The sequence below is a fragment of the Miscanthus floridulus genome, chromosome 18 (assembly GCF_019320115.1).
Source record: "Miscanthus floridulus cultivar M001 chromosome 18, ASM1932011v1, whole genome shotgun sequence".
NCBI lineage: Eukaryota > Viridiplantae > Streptophyta > Magnoliopsida > Poales > Poaceae > Miscanthus > Miscanthus floridulus.
In genome coordinates this window covers 129,940,954-129,947,845 of record NC_089597.1, presented here as the reverse complement: position 1 = coordinate 129,947,845, position 6,892 = coordinate 129,940,954, and positions in this window count along the sequence as shown.

Sequence of the window (6,892 nt, the reverse complement as noted above, 5' to 3'; positions counted from 1 at the left end):
TTGCTTTCAATACTCACTACATGCTTAGAAAAGATTCTAGTGGAAAGATGAAAGTCATGTTCTTAGGACCCCCCAACAAGAGTAGGCCTAAGAAGATTTGGGTGGCTAAGTCACTTGTTGAGAAGGTGAAGGGCCCTCAACAAGTTTGGATCCCTAAAGCTTGAATCTCTTATGTGTAGGTGAACTACAAGACCAGTGGAAGTCATTGGGTTATTGATAGTGGTTGCACTCAACATATGACTGGTGATCCTCGTATGTTCACCTCACTAGATGAAGAGGTAGATGGACAAGAGAAAATAACTTTTAGAGATAACTCAAAGGGCAAGGTTAAAGGATTGGGCAAAGTGGCAATATCAAATGATCATTCCATCTCCAATGTGCTCTATGTTGCCTCATTGAGTTTCAATTTGCTATCCGTTGGGCAATTGTGTGATCTTGGCTTCCAATGCTTATTCACAGAGAAGGAAGTTGTTGTATCCAAAGTAGATGACAAACAAGTGATATTCAATGGATTTAGATACAACAATTTATATCTAGTTGACTTTACCTCCGAAGATGCAAACTTGAAGACTTGCCTATTCACCAAAACAACACTTAGATGGCTATGGCATAGAAGACTTGCTCATATTAGGATGAGCTCACTCAAGAAGCTTATGAAGAATGATTTGGTGAGAGGGTTGAAGGATGTAAAGTTTGAGAAGGACAAGCTTTGTAGTGCATGTCAAGCCGGCAAGCAAGTTGTAAACACTCATCCAACCAAAGCTTTTATGTCAACCACAAGAGTGCTAGAACTCCTACACATGGATTTATTTGGACCAACAACATACAAGAGTTTGGGAGGAAATCTCTATTGTCTTGTGATTGTGGATGACTATTCAAGGTATACATGGGTGTTCTTCCTTCATGACAAATCCGAAGTTGCATCTTGTTTCAAGAAGTTTGCCAAGAGAGCTCAAAATGAATTTGAAGTGAAGCTCAAGAAGATAAGAAGTGACAATGGCAAAGAGTTTGACAACACAAACATAGAAGCTTATTGTGATGAAGTTGGAATCAAACATGAAGTCTCCGCAACCTATACTCCTCAACAAAATGGTGTAGTTGAGAGGAAGAACCGGACTTTGATCACTCTTGCAAGGACAATGCTAGATGAGTACAACACCCCCGAAGCTCTATGGGCAGAAGCAATCAACACCGCATGTTATGCATCCAACCGTCTATTTCTTCAAAAGTTCCTTGTCAAGACACCGTATGAGTTGCTCAATGGGAAGAAGCCGGACGTCTCCTTCTTTAGGGTGTTTGGTTGCAAGTATTATATCTACAAGAAGCGGCAACACCTAGGGAAGTTTCAAAGACATTGTGATATAGGTTTTCTTGTTGGTTACTCATTGAAGTCCAAAGCATACAGAGTATTTAATCATGCCATCGGCTTGGTTGAAGAAACATATGATGTGGAATTTGATGAATCTAACGGCTCCCAAGGAGCACATGAGAATCTTGATGATGTAGGTGATGAACCATTGAGGGAGGCTATGAAGAATATTCTGGTGGGAGACATCAAGCCAAAAGATGATGAAGATGATGTACAAGTCATTGACCAACCTTCTTCATCAAATGTACCACAAGATGGTGAAAAAGATAGGAGAGTAGAAAATGAAGATACTCATATCTCCCATGAGCAAATGGTGGTACAATCATAAGATGTTGATGCTCCACAACCTCCTCCTCAAGTGGTCAATAGAAGAAATTCACCTCTCCTACAAGATCATCCACAAGATCTCATCATAGGGAGTCCAACAAAGGGTGTGATGACTCGATCTCAAAAACTTACTTCATTTATTGCTCATCACTCTTTTGTCTCTTGTTATGAGCCTACCAAGGTAGAAGAAGCTCTTAAAGATCTGGATTGGATCAATGCCATGCATGAAGAGTTGAACAACTTCACTCGCAATGAAGTTTGGACTCTTGAAGAGCGACCAGAAGGTGCAAGAGTCATTGGAACAAAATGGGTGTTCCGCAATAAGCAAGATGACCAAGGTGTTGTTGTGAGGAACAAGGCAAGACTAGTTACAAAGGGGTTCTCTCAAGTTAAAGGTTTGGATTTTGGAGAGACCTTTGCACCGGTTGCAAGATTAGAAGCCATCCGTATCCTTCTTGCATATGCATCACATCATGAAATGAAACTATATCAAATGGATGTAAAAAGTGCATTCTTAAATGGCTTTATTAATGAACTAGTCTATGTTGATCAACATCCTAGGTTTGAAGACCCTAGATATCCTAATCATGTTTATAGGTTGTCTAAGGCACTATATGGGCTTAAGCAAGCCCCAAGAGCTTGGTATGAGCGCCTTCGGGACTTCCTCATTGAGAAGGGCTTCACCATTGGGAAGGTCGACACCACACTATTCACCAAGAAGCTTGATGGACAAATCTTCATTTGTCAAGTATATGTTGATGATATCATCTTTGGATCATCAAATGAAGACTCATGCAAAGAATTTGGTGAATTGATGTCGAAGGAGTTCAAGATGTCAATGATTGGTGAGCTTACATTCTTTCTTGGTTTTTAAGTCAAGCAAATGAAAGAAGGCATCTTTATCTCTCAAGAGAAATACACAAAAGATCTTCTCAAGAGATTCAAGATGGATGAATGTAAGCCAATCAAGACACCAATGCCTACAAATGGACATCTCGACCTAGATGAGGGAGGTAACCCGGTTGATCAAACTCTCTACCGTTCTATGATTGGTAGCTTGTTATATTTAACCGTATCTAGGCCCGACATCATGTTTAGTGTGTGTATGTGTGCTAGATTTCAAGCTAGTCCTAAGGAAACACATTTAATTGCCGTAAAAAGAATCCTTAGGTATCTTAAGCACACACCAAGCATTGGTCTTTGGTATTCCAAAGGAGCTTTATTTGAATTAATTGGCTATTCCGATTTAGATTACGCTGGATGCAAAGTTGATAGAAAGAGCACATCCGGAAGGTGCCATTTACTTGATAGATCACTTGTGTCTTGGTCCTCTAAGAAACAAAATAGTGTGGCTTTGTCCACCGCCGAAGAGGAATACATTGCCGCGGGTGCTTGTTGTGCATAAATATTATACATGAAACAACTTTGCTAGACTATGAAGTAGTTCTAGAGAAAGTACCCTCTTTTGTGCGACAATAAAAGTGCGGTAAAACTTGCAAATAATCCGGTTCAACACTCTCGCACCAAGTATATAGATATCCGCCATCACTTTCTAAGAGATCATGTGGCTAAAAATGATATATCACTAGAAGGTGTAAGATCCGAAGATCAATTAGCGGATATCTTCACTAAACCGCTAGACGAGGCTACATTTTGTAGATTGCGGAATGAGCTCAATGTACTTGATTTTAGTAACTTCACTAAAAATTGAGCTTGTGTTGTCCCTTGCAATTCATTGTAATATACAACATGTTTAATTTGTGGCAATGCACATAGGGCTTGTCTAACATGGTTAAGATAACCGCCGAAAAGCGTGTGAAGAAGCTTAACCTTGGATCAAACTTGACAAGCAACTAGATTTACTTATAAGTATTGCATATGCATGAATGTTGTTTTGTCGTTTTGTTCCATTTGCCCTCTTGTTGCCTATTTTCTTAAAAAGAATTATAGCCTAAGACAAAATATTTTGAAAAATATGAGGGTTTGAGAGAGGTCACTCACATCAGTCCCAATTGGTGTTTATTTGGATCTTATTCAAGTTGGGACTTGATTCGGAACAGGCAGCGCGAAGGAAGTTTGAAGAATTGCTGGAAAAGGTGCACCGGACGCTGCACCGGACGCTGCTGTCCAGCGTCCGGTCAGTTTACAGGAGGTGAATTGCTGATGAAGGAGTGACCGGACGCTGTGTCTGTGTGTCCAGTCAAGAAGGGTTCAACATCCGGTCGATTGAAATGTACACAAGTTGTACTGACCGGACCCTGCCTGCGTCCGGTCATGGACCACCGGAGCGTCCGGTTAGTGGATCTCGCGCGTTTTCTGGACTCTTTTCCGTTTCCTTTTCTATCACGTTTGGGGGACTACTTAACCGTACCACCACATAATTTTTTTCGGATCCCGTCGTGACCTTGCCTCCAAGCCCTAGCCTACGCCGCCGCCATCTCGCCGCCGCAGCCAAGCGCGCCGCCGTGCTCCTACCTCGTCGCGTCGTCCCACTGCGCCCGAGCCTCCCCGCACGCCCCCACGCCAGCACGGCCCGTACCTCCCTTGCCCGCGGTCGCCCGGCCCCCTCGCTAGCCACGCGCCACCAGAGCTCACCGCGCCGCCGTGACTCCCCGCGCACCACCGTGCCTCCGGTCTTCCAGGGTCATCAAGAATCGTCGTGCCCTAGTCCTACCTCCTACATCGTTGGTAAGACCAAATTTTTTAATCTTGATCTATTGTGACCTAGATCAAATTGCAGTCATTGACCCCCCATTGCATTCAGGCTATTTGACCTAACCCTAGCCGGTTCTGAGTTCCCCGCGCGACAACTTATCTTTTCTCGGTTCGCGGATCGTCAGGTAGAAAGCCATTCGATTCAAATTCGCATCTACATTGCTTTCTCTATTAGGGTTTCGCATCTATTAGACATATGGTATTTATTTGTATATCCATCTATTCTATCGTGCAACGAGTCGGTTCCGTTGTGGTTCTTGTGGCAGTTGGCAGTCAACTCGGAGCCAAGCTCACGAGTAAGGATCGAGGCCAAGCCTCGAAAGTGGCAGTTTGACAGTTGATCTTCATCAGCGGCAGTTCACCATCTTGTCAGCTCAGATGGTTCGCACCAAGAACGTTGGTGGTGGCCCAGGTGATGATGATCGGAGGCCCCCGCCTCGCCAGCCAGCCAGATCTAAGGGCAAGTCAACCAAGCAGGTGACATCCAAGAAGCGGAAGTACCCCGATGCAGAGACAGCGAGAGCAGCAGCTGTTGTAGAGGCCACAGAGCGTGCTGAGAGAGGTGGTGCCCGTAGCAGAGTTGTCATTGCAGATCAGCCGGTTTCACCAGCACTGAGAGCTATGATTGAGGATGTTGAGCGTCATCATGGGAGTCCAGCTGGGACTACCACGTTTGCAGGACGACGGGTTGCCATTGAGGAGGGTCCGTCAGCTCAGCAACAGCCCCCACCAGCAGAGCCTCAGCCAGCCCAGGAGACTCAGGAGGGTTAGGAGACCGAGCCGGCACCTCAGCTACGCCGCTCGAGTCGTACCAGTGCTATAGTTCCACTGAGGCCAGTTACACAGTGCAGAGGTTCACGTCCTCCACCTAGACCTTAGGGTCCACCTCTAGTGGTTCACCTTGACTTGAGGGCCGCCACCGCCAGACAGGTTCAGCAGCTGTGATTTGTTGAGTTTGAGGTTTGGTTTCCTCCGAGGAGGGATGAGAGAGCAGCTGAGAGTTTCTACACGCCACTGCAGGAGGATTTCTACAATGCTTATCTCAACAGTGGGGCAGTGTTCAGATCTTAGAGAGTCTATCAGATAGAGTCTATTATGGCAGTAGCCGGAGAGAGCATTCGGCCATACTTGTCATATTTGGTAGGACTGTCAGATCTGATTGGACGGACGGGGATATATATACCATCTTGGGTCCGTCAGTTTTATGCTTCGCTCTACATCGATCCACATCACAGATTCATTCATTTTGCCTTCAAAGGCAAAGACTATAGAGTGACAAGTGGCAGAGCCAGAGAGATACTGAGGCTATAGGAGCAGCCTATCAAGATGCATGAGGTCTATTATGGACAGCAGGAGCCTCCCAGGCGTCCTCATGGAGGGTTGGTGCCCCCTACAGATTTAGTGTGACATTGCTTTAAGGAGCCGTTTGGAGAGGGGTCGAGCAGGAACCATTATGACTTAACTCCTACAGCTAGGGTACTAGAGGCCATCATTAGGAGGACACTGCTTCCCAGGTTGGGATACAGGGAGAGCCTGACTCGCTTACAGCTCTGGCTTCTTAATGTCATCATGCAGTAGACAGTATTTGATATCTAGGATCTCCTGCTTTCAGAGATGGAGGATACTATAGCTGAGGGATTCAAGGGTTGCAGGCAGCTTCCCTATGCTCACTGGATCACGTTCCTCATCCGCAGAGTAGTGCTTGATAAGCCCCCTGGCATGATGGATGAGTATATAGGTGACACCACAGAGTTCCTAGCTTACAACCTATCACAGAGGATCAGGCACACCACTCCTCTGGCACCCAGATAGCCTAGCCGTCGTCCTGACGTGTTAGAGTTCGTAGCTCAGTAGGATGAGATCATCAAAGGGATTGCAGCCACTGAGGAGGAGAAGCTAGAGGCACAACAGGAGGTGAGCGAGTACAGTGACAGCTCTGACGATGACTACCAGCCTATACCTCAGATGCCTCCATGCAGACATGATGCAGAGGCCGATAGCTCTAGTTCTGCTCCACCTGCTCCACAGACAGACCCCGCTCTCATTGCTATTCTTGAGAGGATGTAGCAGGATCAGACACGACAGGCACAGAAGATAGCTGCCAACTTCGCACAGTTTCAGGCTCGTCAGGACAAGTTCCAGTGGCAGTAGTAGCTCCTTTAGCACCAGCAGTTACTTATGCAGCAGTAGCTCATGGGATTCATGCAGCATGTAGTGACAGCCATTGGGATCCCACTGCCATAGCCTTTGCCCCAGCTTGCATAGCCTCCTACCACTTTGACGACTCCAGCAGTACAGCCTAGTGGGCTCTAAAGTCAGGGACAGCCTCCAGCTTAGTTTGCTTCACCTCCTATACAGGTGTCCCAGTGGTTAGCCTCACCCGTGGTAGCCCCGTAGTTCACTCCATTTCAGACGGGCTTCACACCAGAGCAGTCTTCCTCGCTATTCGTGCCAGAGACGTCAGTCTCTAGGAGTCTTGGA